This window comes from Cupressus sempervirens, chromosome 9, assembly GCF_028749045.1.
Source record: "Cupressus sempervirens isolate cs-2001-9-10 chromosome 9, ASM2874904v1, whole genome shotgun sequence".
Taxonomy (NCBI): Eukaryota; Viridiplantae; Streptophyta; class Pinopsida; order Cupressales; family Cupressaceae; genus Cupressus; species Cupressus sempervirens.
Window position 1 is genome coordinate 380,351,787 of NC_143126.1, and position 19,786 is coordinate 380,371,572.

The 19,786-nt window shown below is 34.7% G+C and overlaps 1 protein-coding gene across 6 annotated transcripts in view; it reads right to left on the reverse strand.

Annotated features, from left to right (window-relative positions):
- The window catches only part of LOC149538860 (Ribosomal protein S5/Elongation factor G/III/V family protein), a 56,318-nt gene that overhangs the window by 19,410 nt on the left and 17,122 nt on the right, over positions 1-19,786 (reverse strand). For 3 of the 6 annotated variants that reach the window (XR_016356119.1, XR_016356118.1, XR_016356115.1), the window contains exon 3: positions 1,409-1,580. The exons of 2 other annotated variants lie outside the window; for them this stretch is intronic. The gene's annotated coding sequence lies outside the window, so the exon portion shown is untranslated. The remainder of the gene's footprint in view (positions 1-1,408; positions 1,581-19,786) is intronic. One more of the 6 variants, XR_016356117.1, reaches the window with a different exon arrangement.

Genomic DNA, 19,786 nt, shown 5'->3' on the forward strand with positions numbered 1-19,786 from the left:
ATCAACATTTGAAGAAACAGAGTGGACACCTAACTCATAAACAAGAGTCCAAATTACTGCAATAGAAAGAGTTTTACATAATGTGACACATCTGAAGTAATTTCTTTTGAGTGTTCGGGTGTTTAACCAAACTTTTTTTTTTTAAATGCTTCTACTAAATTAATCAAGCACACCTCAAATTGAGCTTAACAGCATGAACTTATTTAAGCATGTTTCTGACACAAAATTATAACTTGAAAAAATGAGTCATTACATTTAACAGTTTGACTCACTCAAGTTTGGCATCAAAATCTAAATAATGTGATCTAATGACAATTTTATTTACTTTTTATGAGACGTCATGATATGGTTGACAAGCATAAAATCTAAATATAGAATTTGTTTACTTTTCATGTGACAGTTAACAAACATAAAATCGAGTCCAAGACCATTCCTTGAGCCCACGGTAACACAATGTAGCTCTCTCTAGAAACCAATGCCACTAGTCAACAAAGGTAGAAGACCAGGGCAGCTAGTCCCCTGCAATCAGCCAAAGATTTCATGGGAGTTTGGAAAATTGGATATTGTGAGGGCATAAACTGGACAGGCACACATGGCAATTCAATGATAACCTGAAAACCTAGCTTGGGACCCCATGTGAAATGGAGATAAAATTAAACTCTCCTTTTAGTAGTTTCTCCTGTGTAGAAATATTTAGTCAGCCTCTAATAATTTTCCTTTGCTGTTTTTAAGTTAGCCTAAGCATTCATAACGCATCCATAACTTCTTTCATTTAAAATTTAAAATTTGTCATTTTGTTGTTTGCATTATTTGATCCTCAACCAGTTTTTATTTTTTCTAAGATAGGCTCAACAGGTTAGTAGTTCCTAATAAGATGAATCAAGTGGGTAAAAGATAGTAATATCTTTTCTTCAAGAGATAAAAACAAGTGCAATGTACAACTGGGTGAAAAGACATGAAATCAGGAGTTCAGTTGGAGCTGTCTGCTATGGTGTCTAGCATTCTTGTGAAAGAACAGGTCAAAAATCCAAAGGATATATCTAGCAGGTACCTCTCTTCCCATTTGAGATCTGCACTGACATCTCCCAAAAATGTAACTGCTAGCAACAATGCACTTTTTCATATATTTCCCACTGTTTTTTCTCAAACTATCCTCCAACGGACAAAAAGAAATCACCTTCTCTCTCTTTGGGTTTTGTTTACAGTAGCTTCCAGATTTAAGTAAATTTACTAGAGCACAGTTGCGCATAGAAAATAAGTAATCATCTCTTACACCTCATAATCTCACTTTGCATTCTTTTTTTCAGTCACAGATGATACCTGTTTACTCCTATATTTGATATGACTCGTGCTTGAATAAATGAATATAAAAAACAATGAATGCGAAATAGAGTATCAAAAGAATTACCTTTATTCATGTGAAATTCTTAAACCGAAGCAAGCGGTGGATGATCAGCCAAGGATCATTCTAGGATCATTCAACTTTCCTTGACTACAAGCAGATTATCTTAAATTGTTTGATGGTTGCCAAGCAAAACACAGCTGTCAACAACTACTGCCAACTGATACCTATGAACTACCTACAAGCCAACAATTAATTAATACATATAGTCAAATACAAACATATTAACAAAAGATTACAAAGTCATTTTGTGCTAACTACATCCATCCCAAGGACCTTCAAGCTGATGCTGCACTCATTTGTCCAAAACAACCCGATCATAACCTAAACATTCCATAACAAAAATTGGACAAAGATCCTAGAATGTTGAGCCTCTAGCATGGTAACTTTAAATGGGCATCAGTTTCTTAATCTTTAGTTGGAAGTAGACTGGAAAACTTATGAAGTAAAATTTGATCAAACTTACATCAAGAAGAGAGTCCACTATATAGAGCACAGTTTGTCAACTTGTCAAGTACTTGTGCTGTTTTTCTACTGATTTTGACTAGTTCAACTCACCAACTTTTTTATTGAGTCCAACTATTCTGATCACCCCACTAAAACACAGAAGAAACACTGTAAAGATATGCTACCTTGAAAAGTTCTATTTGGCCATGTTGAATACTGCAAAAATGTCATTATTTAGATATATAAGCATGGTTAAATATTGTGAAGATGGTGTGTGATGTCCCCAGATCCTCAAAGGGCAATGCCCATCAACCCTGCTGGCTGAGGGCATTGCCCTCAGATCCCTTTCAATCTCATCTGATGAATTTTGTAGCTGAATTTTGCAATGAATCTATGTTTTTTATCCAAAATGTTAGTGTTTTTTAAGGTTTCAGAGTTTCCAAAAAGATGGACAATTTCAGCTTTCCGAGTATGTTACAAGTCCAAATCTGTGAATTATTGTGTACGGAATGACACATCACTGGCCACACATTTTAATAAACTGCCTAGAAAAACCACACAAACAAGTAGCCAAATCTTAATATTCATATGACTCCAAAAAAGGCTTCAACAGGCTGAGTACCACACTGCAGTAGTTGAAGCACTTCTCACATAATGCCTCCATCATCAAGAAATGGTTCAACACTCCCATGTGCCATGGTTGTGCCTGCTCCCAATTCACTATCTTAAGGGAAGGACAGCCTATTTTTTCCAAAAGTAGAACAGAAAGAATGCTTTGCTGAAATATAACATTCAAATGTTTCACCATGAAGGGTCATACATCAGCAATAGAATGGTGGAAATTAGCAAACCATATATCAAAATTAAATTGATCAACCAGACAATCATAGAATGAATTCTAGAGGTATATATTAAGGGTGGAGATTATCCTATGCAAACCATATGATATGATTTGAATACCTATTCAATTATTGTGAAAATTCAATCGGGTTTCCCATCACGCAACAGCCGTTTGTTGGCTGCCTATTTTGGTGGGAAAGACATTTGAACATAAAAGGTTATAATTTATTTCCAACGATGAGCAAGAAATGTAGGATACGACGAAGTAATTTAAAGGGTTAATCACAGCATCTACAGTTAACTATTTGTTGATGAATGTAATTTAACTTGGAGTTAAGAATTAACTTTGGTGAATAAATTATTTATAAAATCTTCAGATTAATTATTATGAATGTAGTTTAAGTTAAGAATTAGCTTTTAAATTTTTAATAAATAAATTATTTATAATAAATTTGAATTTTATATATTTTTTAATATTTTTTAGTAAGTTAATATTTTAAATTTATTTTCACTATATTTAGTGAGGTTTTTAATTATATATAAAATGTATGCAAGATTAATTAATTTGTATATATTTTTGCATGTATTTCGTGTATATACATACATACATACATAGTACATACATATATATACTATTTGCTTTTAGGCAACTTTTATAAATGTCGTTTCTCATCACATTGTCATTGTCATTGTCGTTGTCGTTACGTTTCTCATTTCTTGTTTTTGGTAACATAGGTGTGTGTGTGTGTGTATTAAAATATATGCAATAATTAATCTTTTAAAATATATATGACTCTCGGCAATTATTATTACAATTGATTTGATAAAATTAATTATTCATATTTATAGTTTATTATATAGCTTAAAAAAAAATAATAAATAGATGTTATGAGCCCAACTGGCTCCTTTAACTATGCTGACATACTGCAAAGATAAAATTTTGGTTTTTTGTGTTTTTTCTTGGTTTTTTTGAGTATTTGTGAATATATATGTACATATGAAAAATAAAATACTGAAATATGAATTGATATTTCATACGATATGACAAAATGACAATTAAGCAAAATTCAATTTAAGCTTGACCAAGTCAGTGCTGCAAATACATAGAGAAAAATGGCATCAATAGCATGAACCTGGAATTGATTTCTCAATGAGCAAGGTTGACCAATTATCACAAAATCGCAGGCCCTTAACAGTGAGCCACAGCAGTCTGAGGAGATGACAATAAGAGCTTTCTACAGCAGCATAACATATGGGGGCTTACACAGCCTGAATTCCCTTCCAAATTCCTGGCACATTCAATGCCAAATACAAAGAATTTAGATGCCTAATATGCAGTCCAAGACAATGCCCAGCAACATGTGGTAATGGCATTAAAATTTAGGAAGTCACACTCCAATGATCAGGAGAACTCTGATGACAGAATACACAAATGAATAAAGTCCAACAGAAAGTGATTTTGGATGCCTAAATCTGAATTCAAAGTGCCCCCCAATGTGTGATAAACACAGTTGTAAAAAAGCCTCAGCCTCAAATGAATAAAAAGCCCTCTCAATGTGCAATTCAAACCTCCAAATAACCGCCTGATTATGCAGATTTGATTAATGCCTAGCAGCAGAGAAATAGGGCATTGAATGCAGGTAATTACAAGGCAAATTGTACTGTGAAACCATGCCAATAGCAGGAAAAATGGCACTCTCAGTCAAGAACTCACAAACACTAAATTCCCCATACAAATCAACCTTGCAGTCACTGGCAAAAGAATAAAGAAGTCACCGACTGTGCAAATAATTGCAAATGATAAAACACAAGAAATGTATTACCAATTTCCCTCAGTGAATAATCACTCCTCAGCTACAGTAAATATAGAAAGGGGAAGCACCAGGATCAAACCTTCGGATCAAACCCTTATACCTCAGCAAGGGGATTAAAATCGCCAACTCATAAACCCTCACAAGAGATAATAAAAAGCAAAATAAACAATTGGATGCTTTTTCTCCCCAAATGGGCTCATGTTTATAACATAATCTGGCACTTAGCTTCTTCATCACTCCTTTCACTTAAGAAGCTTCATCTACTCAACTCGGTTTTATTACATTAATTATCAAAAAGTGTCATTTTAATAATGAAGCCTTAATAATTAACTAATAAATATGAAGCTATCCATTAAATACCCCCATCCAATGTACCAACTGCTAGCGCCACCAACTGCACTGCCAAATATGGCAACTGTTCAAAATAGACCTACTAAAAATAGCAAGTCCATAAATGAGACCTCAAATTTCACTGTCAGCTAACAAAGGTCGTGATGATGATCTGACCTAGCCAACTACTGAAACTCAGCAAAAATGGGAACATTACAATAAATTACAATATAAACTTTATTATAGTATTAATCATATGTTTAATATATATTAAATATCAACATGATTAAATAAGAAAATACAATAAACTATGTTAAAAAATATGTTTATCATATTAATATATAATAAAGCATTGCCGCCTCCTCTAGATCAGATATATTAACGGAAGCCTGGGACTGTTTTTCCGTCTTGTCGTGTGTTCATCCGCAGAATATGGATGAATAGGGGCAGACATTGTCTAGGACAAGAGTCATAGCAAGTTGTTCCTATTTCTATGGGGTCAATCCGGTAGTAGAAACCAGCAAGACCTAGCTAGATGATGTATGTTGGTTGGTAGTGGGAGGAGTACCCAGAGTAGTGGTCTAATCATTTTGTTCCCTACCTAGCTCAGGTGGAATTTCCCTGACACGGCTTAGCAGCAGCCTGAATAAATAAATGCTCCATCGATTGCTAGTTCAATTATTGAACAGCTTCAGATGTGACATATCCGAGCAGTATCCACAGGGCTTCCATGCCTGATTTTGTTTCTCCCAGCATCTGCTTTCACTGGAAAGGTAAAAACTGAGAGGGGTGTATCAGTACTTTTATCCTTTTACCAATTCAAACTTTTAACCATAAAACATGAAACTGTAATTCACATTAACCAATAATGTTCACTTTGTTAGTTTATCAATATGTTGTAGCTATAAATTGCAAAGTAAATAACAGTAAACCATAACACAATTCACCAATGCATAACACAGAGATTTTTGGGCTCACAAAAACCCTTGGTTAGAGGGAAAATTTGCGGTCAGGATGGTACCCTCAACTCTTTGCTACTGCAGAAAGAGGTGCCCAGCTAGAGGCTACAAAATGTCACTTTCTAGGTAACTCACCCGATTAAGAGTGACTAATACTTTGTTAGATGTATTTAAAAGTTCTATTAGGAACTAGTTTGTTTAGAGATTCTAGTAAAGGATTTACAAAAAGCTCAATCTAGAACTTATAAGTCTGATTAGGGACTACCTGGTTAACGGATTTTACAATATCTTGTAGAAACTATTAGGTATTCATACAAGATAGAAAATGACCTGCATGCGCTTTCCTTCCAAAGCTATCAGATCCCTTATTCTCTGCTCTTGATCTCTAATCTCAGATCTCTGCTCTATTTGCTTTTTTGATCTCTCATTTCTCTGACTCCTCGGTTCGCTTATCTGATTGCATAATCCCCGTAACCTTTTTGTCCAATCAGCTCCTTAATGATTTAATCCTTTCTTTTCTTGATCTTGATTCTCGACCTTTGATCTTTTTTCCCTTGCCCTAATTAGGTTTTCCAAAATCTTAATCTTCAAACTTCTTTTTCTTTCTCTTGTTGGTTGCTCCCTCATTTTCTTTGGGACCGATAATTGTTGGCTTCCAATAACTCATATTTCATGTGTATCGATAAACTTCATAACCTTTGTACCAATACTGTCTAGTTCTCTGACAATGTAACACTATTTCTGACAGTATAGAACTGTTTACCTATTATCTTTTCCACTTTACCTTTTGATTCGGTCTGCCCAACTGTCAGACATCAATGACAAAATAACCATCATCATTATCATATGCCAACAATCTCCCCCTTTGGCATTGCTGGCAAAATCTTGTCCATAAAAATTTCAAAATATGTTTAGTATGCTGATAAAATTTCTGATCCAATATATTCCAACTCCATAACGATATTTACTCCCCCCATAATAATAGTCTTTCCAATGTTTTCAAAATGTACTTTCTTTTCTTCTCTACCTTTTTGGATCTTCTCCCCTTTGATGAAATTGGAAAAAATTGTCTTTGTTCTTCTCTCCCCCTTTTTTGGCAACAATGTCAATTGATAATCAAAAGTGTATTTGTCAGGGTTTATACCTGCTAAAGTTTATCAAGGATAAACTGGTATCTATTACCTACATTATTCAATATGTTCTCCCATGATTCCTTCAATGCATTCAAACCAATCATGTGTCCTTGCAAATCAGAAGTTAACTCCTCCAATGCATCAATTGTGCTCAATTCTAGTGTTTGCACTAGTTCTTCTGCCTTTTCCAAATGGGTCTGCATAATGTCCATATGCAATGTAATGATTCCTTGTAGTTCTAGTATCCGCATTCACAATCTCTCCTCTGTTGCTTTAAACTCTTGTTGTTTAGAGATTTATTCCCTCAATTTGATTGAATGCTCCATGAAATGTGAGCTCGAGGATTGTAGGTTGCCAATATGTTGCATTAATTCATTTTGTATCCTATCAATCTTGCCTTCAACATCTCTAGTAAATTCTGTGAAATTACATGAACATTTATACATCGTTGTACCATTCTTCAATGTATCTTTCAGTTCTTAAACAACTTTCAACAGTTCAACTTTTAAAACTGCAATTTTAGTTACCAGTTTCTTTACTAGCTCATCTTCCATCTTCTCAGCTTCTTTGGCCAACTTACCATCCAAATCTTGTCCAGATTCATGAATAAAATCCATATACACTTTCAATTGATCAATAAGTGGATCATCTTCTTTAACTGTAATGTCTGGCACTAACTCTTCAAATAGGTCGAGAGTTCTAGTCAAAACTCTCTTCTTCAACTTGTGTCACTTTGCTTTGTTGATTTCAGCTTTCTTGTCAAGTGCTCTAGCATAGGCTTGCTTGTCTTTGTGGCTTTTGAACATTCTTGGATCCTTCTTCAATATAGAAAATTCAGGACTGTTGTCAATTGTAGGTGCATGTTCCTCTTCATCTTCTTCGAAGATCCTTTTTCTTTAACCTTTAGCAACACCTTCACTAGTGCCTTTATCTGATTTGTCATCTTTCTTTTCCTCTTTCTTATCATCATCCTTCTTGTCCTCCTTATCATCTTCGATTTCATCTTCTCCTTGTCTCTATTGCTCCTCTTTTCCTGTGTCTTCCGGGGCTTGTGGATTGAATATCAGTACTTTGTTCATCATTTCCTTGTTCATCTGTATCCTTGTGCTCATCGGCGTATTGCTCCTTGTCAGTATCTATTTGTTGTTGGTGTGGGAGCAAATGTTGTTGAAACTAATATTGTAGTCTATAAATTAGTCTCCTTTATTCCTGGAGAAACTTCTTCATCATGCTTATTCATTTCTTTTAATATCTCTTTAGTGGATTATAGCTTGGGGTCTGGCAAATCCATAGTCTCTATAGTGACTTGCTGATCCCCTTGTCGGTGATCTGTATCCTTCTCGGTGGATTTGATGGAATTGGTTTTGACTTTGCGAATTTCTCACTCTATAGGACTTACCTATAGTGGTCTCTCCATTATTTCATTCTCATCAATTGTTCTCTCTAGTTCCTTTATTGCCTTTTCTATAACTTGTTCAATTTTGTCCATTGATACATCCGTAACATTTGATGCATCACCAACTAGCTCATTAATAATGAATGTATCATCAACATTTGATTGTCCTGCCTCTGTATAGGCTTGTGATTGTTCTTCACTCAATACTTTCTTCCACAATTCAATAATGTCATGCTGTGACATAGACTCTTCATCTGCTAGTACCATGTCAGTCAGTGTCTTTTGTTCTAAATTCTTTCTTATATTTGACCATGTAAATTTCTGCATCATTGTCTGATAAGTGTGGCACTAATTTCTTTAGTATCTTTATCCTTATCTCCTTAACTCTCTGGAATGCTGAAGTCCATCTGACTAAGAGTCTCATACAATTCTTCAAACACATTTATCCTTTACATCTCCAAGGTATTTGTTGAACTTGAGAAAATGTTTGACAATGGTGTCTTCAATCAATTTCTTATCTTCCTCCACTGATTCGGTAAATGTGGCTGTATTGATTCTTCCAAATAATCCAATCTCATTTATATACTCAACCATCTCAATGTTGAATTTGTAGCATCTCTCGGATATCTTATATCTGATTATTGCTCAGAAGAAACATTAGATACTCATATACATATACGTGTATATATAGAGAGAGTATCTTAATTGACTATACAAACTGATTCGATCTATTTCAATCTCTGTTATAATGCAACAATCATACTATTATAAATATGATTCTGTTATTCACTGTTATCGTGAGCTACTTCATTATATTATATCATCGACTGAGATCGGGTATTGTGAAAATATAAGATGCCAATCATGATCGGGTCTCTTTGAAGCACATAACCACCAAATGTGGTTAAGGATAATGAATCATTACTAATGGTTAAGGATCATCTCATGTAGAGACATGACCCTACGGGCCCAAAGGGCACGTAGAGTCATGTCTCTACATAAGACACAACCATTCAATCCTTATATATACTGTGTGGCATGATCATTTGGAAACACATCAGACAACTCATGTTATTACCTGCAATCTGCATATATATGTTCACCTGTGATTAAGAAGAAAGCATCAGCATTGTTCATTGAAATATTTAAATACAAGTAAAATATCAGAATTCATGTTAAGCAATCTATCTATGTCCCTGCTGTGATTGATATCAGAATTAGAGCAGTCAGATCCATCATCATCTAGATATAAATTGAAGGATAACATTCTACCTCTGATCTCATATTCCTTAACATGGTCTCAGAGCCTTGTTGGTAGAAAAAATATTAAACTGACAGTGACAGGTGATTCAAGATCACTGAAATTTTCTTTATTCGCCATATCAACTATGGTAAACAGTATCAGAGTTGACGATGGACTAGAAGGTGCCTCTAACTTTAGTTCATGGAAAATTCAAATCACAGCAATACTTCAAGAACTTGAATTGGAGTCATTTATAGAGGAAAACAAGGAAATACCTAAAGATGAATCAGAAATGATAACATGGAAAAGACTGAATAATAAGGCTAAGAAAATTAAAGATCATAGTCTTCCATGAATAGAAAAAGTAACAATTGCTTATGATGTGTTCAAAGCTATTCAAGATATATTTGAGATAAACAATGCAAGCAGATTGCTTACAATAAAACAACTCCTAAACATCAAGATGGACAAAGGAGATACAATCTCATCCTACTTCTCAAAAATCTCTGAATTAAGAGATCAACTCTCTACCATTGGAAATAATGTAGAAGATGTGGAATTATCTCTAATAGCCCTTAAAGGACTGCCAATTTCATGGGAGTCATTTATTCAATGCATTAGTTGTCCCTCTATACCCGTATAGTCAACAATGGAGCCTCTAGACATAAAACCGGATTTAGAGATAAATTTGAGACTCTTGAAGAATATTCAACTGAAGAAGTGACAATAGGCGAGAACTCTACTTACCTTGTGAAAGGAATTGGAACCTATTCAATACAACTAAGTCCCGGAGTTAACTTACACTTAAAAGATGTCTTATTTGTTCCCAAAATCAAGAGAAATCTTATCTCTATATCTGGTCTAGCACATCAAGGGTATCGGGTTGCCTTTCAAGAAAATAAGGTCCTATGCTAGTCTAAAAATCCAAACATTAAAAATGCAATTTCTATTGGATTTAGAGAGTAATTCCACAAATCTAGCCCTAACCCATGAAATTGGGAAGAGAAAAGAGATTTAGCATAGAAAACTACGGCATCTAAATTTTGAGCTTTACCTTCTATAGAGAATATTGTAAAAGGCTTACCTAACCTTAAACCTGAACATGAAGGAATATGTAAAAGGTGTGCATTAGAAAAGAACCCTAAAACTCCCTTTCATCCTAGTGAACATAAATCTAAGAGCATTCTTAAACTCATTCATACCGATCTTTTTGGACCCATGTCAGTACCTTTATTAGGAGGATACTCATAATACATCATCTTTGTGGATGATTATTCTAGGAAAATCTGAATATATTTCCTCAAACTAAAAGAGTCAAATGAGGTTCTATCCAAATTTAAAGAATTCAAAGCCTTAGTTGAATATCAAATTAGGAAGAAGATCAAAATTCTAAGATCTGATAATGGAGGAGAATATATCTCCAAGAACTTCAAAGAGTTTTCTATATCTGTTGGGATTAAGAGGGAGTATACTGTACCATATAATCCTCAACAAAATGGAGTAGCAGAAAAAAAAAAACTATCATTGAAGTAGTTAAGGCAATGATGCATGATCAAAATATGCATACAACATTATGGGTTGAAGCATCTAATATTGATGTATACATTCAAAACAGATGCCCTCATGCAATTCTAGAAACCATAACACCTAAAGAGGTCTTCAAGAAACAAACCTAATTTAAGTCATTTACGAATCTTCGATTGTACTGTATATATATCCATATTCCTAAGGAGAAAAGAACTAAACCAGAGCCCTTGGGAAAGAAAGGCATATTTGTTGCCTATGGTGCTTCTTCCAAAGCCTACAAAGTATATGTGGCAGGATCAAGGATAATTGAAATTAATAGATATGTTAAGTTTGATGAAGATATTGCATATAAAACTTCTAAAGATATAGAAAAACCTAATGATGACTCCATTTCTAAGAATGACGAAAGTTCTATTATTGAGAGGGAGAGTGGTACAGAAGATAATGGACCCACTACACATAATCCTAAGGATAACCCAAACCTACTCAGTAAGAAAAGGCACTTATGGGCAAGAAAAATGTTTGAAGAAAACAATTTGGCCCCTAATGAAATACTTAGAGAAACCAAGAAGACAAGAAACCATTCATGTTATGTTACTCACTTAAGAAAACAATTTGGCCCCTAATGAAATGCTTAGAGAAACCAAGAAGACAAGAAACCATTCATGTTATGTTACTCACTTAAATGAGTCCAGCAATTTAGAACCTTCAGATGTTGAAGAAGCTCTAAAATCCTGAGCCTAGAAAGATGCCATGATAGAGGAGTATCAATCTATTTTGAAAAATAATGTTTGGGATATTGTGCCAAGACCCAAAGACAAATCAATTGTCTCCTTGAGATGGTTATTTAAAATCAAACATGCCCCTGATGGCAGTATTGAAAAACACAAAGCCTAATTTATGGCTAGAGGATTTTCACAGAAGGAAGGAATTAATTATGAAAAAACATTTGCTCCTGTTGCCCATTACACATCTGTCAAAACCATAATTGTAATAGTTGCATCCAAAAGTTGGAAAGTGCATCAAATGGATGTAAAGACGGCATTCCTGAATGGAGTCATTAATGAAGAAGTATACCTGGAACAACTAGAAGGGTTTGTTATCCATGACAAGAGATCACATGTGTGCAAACTGAAGAAAGCTCTCTATGGTCTTAAACAAGCCCCCAAGGCATGGTATGAGAGAATAGATAGCTACCTTATCAAATTTGGGTACTCAAGAAATGAAGCAGATCCTAGCATATACTTCAAGAAATTAGAGGGAGATATGTTAATACTAGTTCTCTATGTTGATGATCTCCGGATAACAAGCAAAGACCATCTTATTGTTAAATGTAAGCAAGAACTCGTATTTAAATTTAAAATGAAAGATTTAGGTCCTCTACACTACTTCTTAGGATTAGAAATAAGGCGAAAGGAAAAATACATTTTCCTAAACCAAGGGAAGTATACCACTGACATATTGAATAGATTTGGCATAATGAACTGCAAACCATTATCCAAACCTATGGAGACAAATCTTCATAAACTCAAAATTGAGGCACACAAGTCTAAGGCCATTGATCCTACATATTATAGATAGATATTGGATCCTTAATGTACTTAGTGAACACTCGTCCTGATATTTGTTATACTACAAATGCACTAAGTCAGTTTATGTGTGAACCTAAGAAGATTCACCTCATGCCAGCAAAGCACATTTTGAAGTACTTGCGAGGCACTATTGGATTTGGTCTGAAATATGACAAAGTTGAGTTACAGCGTCATGGATATTCAAATTCTAATTGGGCCGGATGTTCTATTGATCAGAAGAGCACCACAAGATGTTGTTTTAGTCTTCGATCTGCAATGATATCCTGGTTTAGTAAGAAGCAATCCTCTCTCGCTCTATAAGCTCCACTAAGGCAGAGTACATAGACGCATTCATGTGAGCTCGAGAAGTAGTATGGTTAAGGAAGTTACTAGTTGGGCTATGTGGGAAGCCTCTAAAACCTACAGTTATACATTGTGATAATCAAAGTTGTATCAAACTCTCAGTGAATCCAGTCTTCCATAACAGATCAAAGCATATAGAGATACATGTCCACTACATTAGAGATATGGTAGATAGAGGTGTCATCAAGTTGGAATACATCGGCACTGAAGAGTAGTCTGCAACATATTCACCAAGCCTCTTGCAAAGTTGAAAGTGGAATACTTCAAAGGAAAACTTGGTATGACATATTATAATTGTAACTCCTATTGTTTTAAAGAGTTACTATTGTGCACACGTGGTTGTTTATGAAAGGTGACAATCTTTCATTTTATGAGATGTTAGGTCTCTATTGTAAGGTTGAAGACCTTAGCAATAGATTGTCCTATTATACTAGACTTCATTAAATTGTTGTCGCAGAATATGCCAAATAGTATGACAACAGAAGTATCATGACTGACTTCTATTGTTGTCCTAGGATGAGCCAAAAGTCATGATACAACTTGTGTTGCTTTTTCCCTTGAGTTTTTGATCCATTTGTCATAAGAAGACTATGAGGACTTGTTGTCCTAGACTGTGCAAGAATTCATGACAATGATAAGAATCATGATAGACTACCTTAGTCCCAGAATGAGTCGGAGATCATGATTCTATATTACTTTAAGATCAAGATAAAAATCTGATAGACTATACCCAGTTATTGTCCAAAGGAATGTACCAGATATCAGATAATTGTCTTGATGAGCATTTGAACCTTAAATTGATGAAATCTAAATCATCGTTTTTTGTGAGATAGTCGTATCCTCCCTCTCTAAGAGGAAGTGTTGAATTTGTAGCATTTATCGGATATCTTATATCTGATTATTGCTCAGAAGGAACATTAGATACTCGTATACATATACATGTATATATATGTGTGTGTGTGTATAGACATACATACATACATACATACATACATACATATATATATATATATAGAGAGAGAGAGAGAGAGTAGATAATTGTTTTTTGTGAGATAGTCATATCCTCCCACGCTAAGAGGAGTGTTGAATTTGAAGCATTTGTTGGATATCTTATATCTGATTATTGCTCAAAAGGAACATTAGATACTCATATACATATACGTGTATATATATGTGTGTGTGTGTAGACATCTATATATATATATATATATATATATATATATATATATATATATATATATATATATATATATAGAGAGAGAGAGAGAGAGAGAGAGAGAGAGAGAGAGAGAGAGTATCTTAATTGACTATACAAATTGATTCGATCTGTTTCAATCTCTGTAATAATGCAACGATCATACTATGGAATATGATTTTTTACTCATACTATGGAATATGATTTTTTACTCAATGTTATCGTGAGCTACTTCATTATGCTATATCACCAACTGAGATCAGGTATTGTGAAATATAAGATGTTAATCATGATCAGGTTTCTTTGAAGCACATAACCACTGAGTGTGGTTAAGGATAATGAATCATTACTAATGGTTAAGGGTTGTCTCATGTAGAGACATGACCCTACGGGCCCAAAGGGCACGTAGAGTCATATCTCTACATGAGACACAACCATTCAATCCTTATATATATTGTGTGGCATGATCGTTTGGAACGCATCAAACAACTCATGTTATTACCTGCAATTAATAAGAAAGCATCAGCATTATTCATTGAAAGATTTAAAAACAAGTAAAATATTAGAATTCATGTTAAGCAATCTATCTATATCCCTGCTGTGATTGATATCAGAATTAGAGTAGTCAGTTCTATCATCATCTGGATATAAATTAAAGGATAAAATTCTACCTCTGATCTCATATTCCTTAGCACTCAATCGGTGTCTTTGGTAACTTGAATGTTTTCTTTCCTATTCATCTTCTCTATTTAATAATCTCTGTTTCTGATTTTGTTTCTTCATCTATTACAACTGGTTGTTTAATGGTCAGTGGAGTCCTTGTTTGACCCAGAGTACTTGTCCTATCATATAGTACAAATTGTGGTTGTCTCTTTGTAGTTATCCTTTTCTTTGGTGTTTCCTCAACCTCTGTTTCGAATTTGCTGACAGTAGGTGTTTTTATTATCTCTTCTTTTGCTTCACTTTTTTCAACTTCTTGTATTTCCAGTAAGGCTAGTGACTCAGTAGGTTTATCATTGTGCTTTGTTCTCTTCCTTTTCGGTGTAGAAGGGAGTTCCAATGGCTTCTCTTCAGGCTACTCTTCTATCTCTTCTATCCGTGAGATACTTTTCCCTTTCACCACTAACATATTTTGCTTCAAAATTTTCTAACATTTTTCTCTTTTTCCTATCAATTTTTGGCTTCTTAATATCCAAAGTTATTCTTCATTATGCCTTCATAGTTGCTGAAACGTTTAGCCTGTTTATATTCAGGCAAGCTGAGTATATAGTCATCACATCCAATTATGTCCTTTTCAGTCACTTCATAACCAAATGCTGGTACCCATGAGGTCCTTGGCTCAACAAGTTGTACCTGCAAGTATCAATGTCTACCAGAAAACGAAGCATATCCTAGCACTTCACAACTACAGCAGGGGATATCCGATAACATTCTTGCATTTTAATTTGAAACTCTTAAAAATAACCTCACATTATCTTTTTAAACTCATCCCCCAATTGCTCAATAAACTCATCAATCTGATATAACATGGGCCTATCTAAACTCTAATTTACTTACCCTATTCCCAGAAAGAAGTTTTTGACATAGAAAAATAAATAAACAAGTAAAGATCCGTACTTAACCTCTTTCTTCCAGTTTTTCTTCAATCTTCTCATATTGGCAAGCAATTGCATCCTTGTCATTTTGGCCAAGTCATAATGTTTGCCCAATTTGGCAACCTTATGCTACATGTACAGCACTCCCCGGTACGTTGTTGGGTCTTCTTGACTGGTATACCTTGTAACCAATTATCAATAGTGCGAACCTTGTCTCCATATCTATGATCTTGTCAACTCTCTGAGCTTGACCATCCTTTACAGTTTCAATAATACTCTCCACTTCATCAATATTGTTCATTCACAAAGTGCATTCATTCCTTCAGCCAATAATCTAGTGACCACATGAATTAGGTCTTTGGTGATCTTCACTAGTTTCTCCTCAGCTAACCATAGAAACTGATCATGTACCCAACCTAACGCAGCGCAAATCAAGTCTTTGTTGAAGACTTTTGGCAAAAAGACCATGTGGGTTAAACCCTTTGTCTCAAGATGTTTATGTACATCCTTTCGAATTCCATTGACACACAGCTTCTCATTGTATAATTTCTTAATTTCCACATCATCCAATTCAGTAATTTTGTTATGAATGAAGGTTTTGATGTCCTCAATCAGCATCACTCTCAGTGGTAGAGATGATAATGCTCCGATGTTATCTTTTTGTGATGCCTTCAGAGAGCATAACTTGAAATTTGGCACTAGCTCATCATTGATACTAATTACAACAGGGTTCTCGATTCTAGCTTGCATTATATCCAAAAGATTTTGATTTTTCTCAGAAACATCACTCGTTCACTAAGATTTCCTACACCTCAACTCACTCCACAAAGCTAGGGTACGTAATGCTTTTTCATCACTCTTTCAACAACTTCTAACTAATAGCAATTCGGAAATTATAGCACTAATTACTCAAATTCAGCTCAAACATTTGCTATTCAGAAAATAAAAGGTGAAATTGAATAGGTTCAACACATATTTATCTGTCAAAAGTGTACAAATGACTACTTTTGCGATAAATGCTTTTGTAGATAGTGTCCTGCTGATAATGATCGTTTACCTGATTGTAATACCCTTTACCGAGTATATTTCTTTTTTCCGATAACCAAATGTATTTACCAATAACTCTAAATGATATAGAGATATCCATATTCATTTGCCTTTCATCAAGTGTATTATTGATAGTTTCTACTACATCTTAATATGCTAATATATGTTGCAAATCATCTTTTATAAGGGACAAATAGATTCAACACTTTTCTTTTAGGTCCCTAAGAAAAACTTGCTTAGTTTGATGATGAATCCTCCTACCCAGAGGTTGGAGGGTTACCTGTTGGTGCATTCTTTTCCTCCTCCTTGATCTAGATTTTCTTCATGGCATTCCTCACCTATTCTTGATTGATTGTTGCTTTTCCCTTGTTATCGATATTGTTGGGTTGTCGGTATCTGCAATTTTGTGCTAAATGTCCATATATATGACCAATGAAGCATGCCATACCTGTTGTCCTCCAACGTCCAGAATTGACTCTAGGATTTCTTAGTCTATAATTCATTGTCGTATGTCCAAAATGTCCACATATATTGCGCATAGCTGGAATATTTCCTTCTGTTATCAATGTGCTTATTGGTTTATTTGATATTCTTGTCAGTGAAACTCTAGATCTGCAATGTTCAACATTATGTCCATACTTATTACATGCATAATAGTAACCTGCAAAGCTTCCTTCAGATTATATGATGCTAGTTCTTGATCTGCATTCTCTAGCTTGATGTCCAAACTTATTTCTATCATAGCTATGTCCATGGAATGGCATAATTCTTGGAACATTTACTAATCTACTTCTACAAACATTTGATGTATGACTAAGCTTTCCGATGTTGTAACAAGAAAGTCTAGTAGGTTTCTTACCTTGTACATGGACAAACTCCTTTGGCTTTTGTTATAGATCATCTGCTACCAATTTTGAAGGTTCTTTGATTTCAAATTTGTTGTTACCGGTATATCCTAGGCCAGTTGTGTCTCCAAATCTTTGACTCCTCAGCTACTCATCAGCTTTCTACATGCTTAGCTCAAATCTTGTGAGTCTTTCATTGACCTCTTTTTCAATTTTCAAGTTGTTCTTCAAGTTTTGTTGGCTAAAAATTTTATATGTCATTGACTACGACTTACAAAATTGTGACATTAGGCAAGATTTCATGAGATTTATCTCTCCTCTCAGCAATAGGGGAGGCTCCCTTCTTACCGTAGGTGGCTTCAACAGAAACTTAACTGAAATTACAAAAAGGAAGGTTCTTTTAATCAATTCCTCTTTTTCAAGGATGATTTGCATACAGCTCTAACTTTCCAACTTAACAAAAAGTACCTTATTACTATGATAATATTGGTGAACCCAAAATTGACGTAAGAACAACACCATGGGCAGCAATTTACTTTTATATTTTGTGAAACAAAAACAAGAACCCAAAGTCTCCTACATTTGTCTCGAATAAGGATTCAAGCAGAATAAACAGTAAGGTACAAAGTCTCTTACTGGATGCTCTTAAAAAATTTAGTAAAAATACTTACAACTGAAGCCCAAAGTCTTCAACTATAAGTCATTGCAGCCACTACTATCTATTATAATTTGTCCTCCTACGGCACAAAGTCTTGAAAAGTTCAAATCGGCTCTGAATGCAATAGGTAGCTCAAAGTCTGCATGATTAAATTCAAATCCCTCTTGATCAAAGCTCCAAAACTCACAATCAATATCCTGAAAATGTCGTCATATTACACCTTGAATCAACACAAAGTTTGAAAGCAAGTTGCCTTTTTTATTTATAGCAATTTAGATTTACATCCAAGCACAAAGTCTTAGAATGCACATATAAACTGGCAGGATTTTCTTCCCTTGCCAAAAGATTATTATTTACGACAAGCTCCATCCTTTATATAGGAAAATAGGAGATGGAGAGGTGGAGGAAAAAGAGGAAATTTTCAACCACCTTGACTTATTCTCTAACAAACTTCTAACGAATTTGACTTCTTCAAAGTTGCATACCTAATGCGATTGCAACTTGACTACATGAGTTGACTGTACAAGGGGTCATTCTAATCTAAAGCATATGAAATTTTTGAATCCTTGAGCCCAATTAGACAGCTAAGCAATGTGATAAGACCATTGATCTCCTCCTTGAACTCTGACCTCCGCATGCCCTTAGGGAAAGATTGGGCATCCTTTGGATAAGCCCGTTGTCGTTAATGAATTTGATGCAGTGATAACTATCTTCTGCTTCAAGGCTTTTTGTGTAGTGATGCTTGTGACAAATAGAGTGTGAGGAACATGAAAAATACGATCAATAGTCTTTGGATCAAGATTAATGATGGTATTGTCATCTTAGTCCCTAATAGTTCTAGAGGTTTCATCAAATGTTTGGCGCATACAAGGATGAACTCGGGTTCATGAGCCACCACGAGAAAGGTAGATAACAAATGAATATGACTTTGTTTGATCCAAGTCATATTCTTAGTGGCTTCAACATTGACTCTTATAAGAAAATCTTCCATATTCATGTGCGCTACATCTGTATCTCGAACCTCGTCATTGCAGAAAGTTACTTGTGATGGTGGGATGGAGTTGTGGTACTAGTCATATTGGTACTTCATATTTTTATTATCTTTGCCTTTTGTTGATGCAAGCTCTTTTGACATTGCCAAGTGATGTACCTGTGCAACTGCTATGTGAAAGTTTCATAGAGTAAGAACACAATCGTATGAGAGTCCACAGAAACTTTTGTTGTGTAATAAACATAGATTTGGGCAAAGCATGAATAGGGAAAGTGTATGAACTGATTGCAATAAGCAAATGGGTCAAGCTCAGAAGGGCTAAAATAAATAGCTAGAATAGCCAAAGACAGGTTTTCTGAAGTGGACTGCATACACGAATAGCGAGCTTTAGAATGTGCAAATGAGGAGTAAAGTGTAATGAAAATGGAAA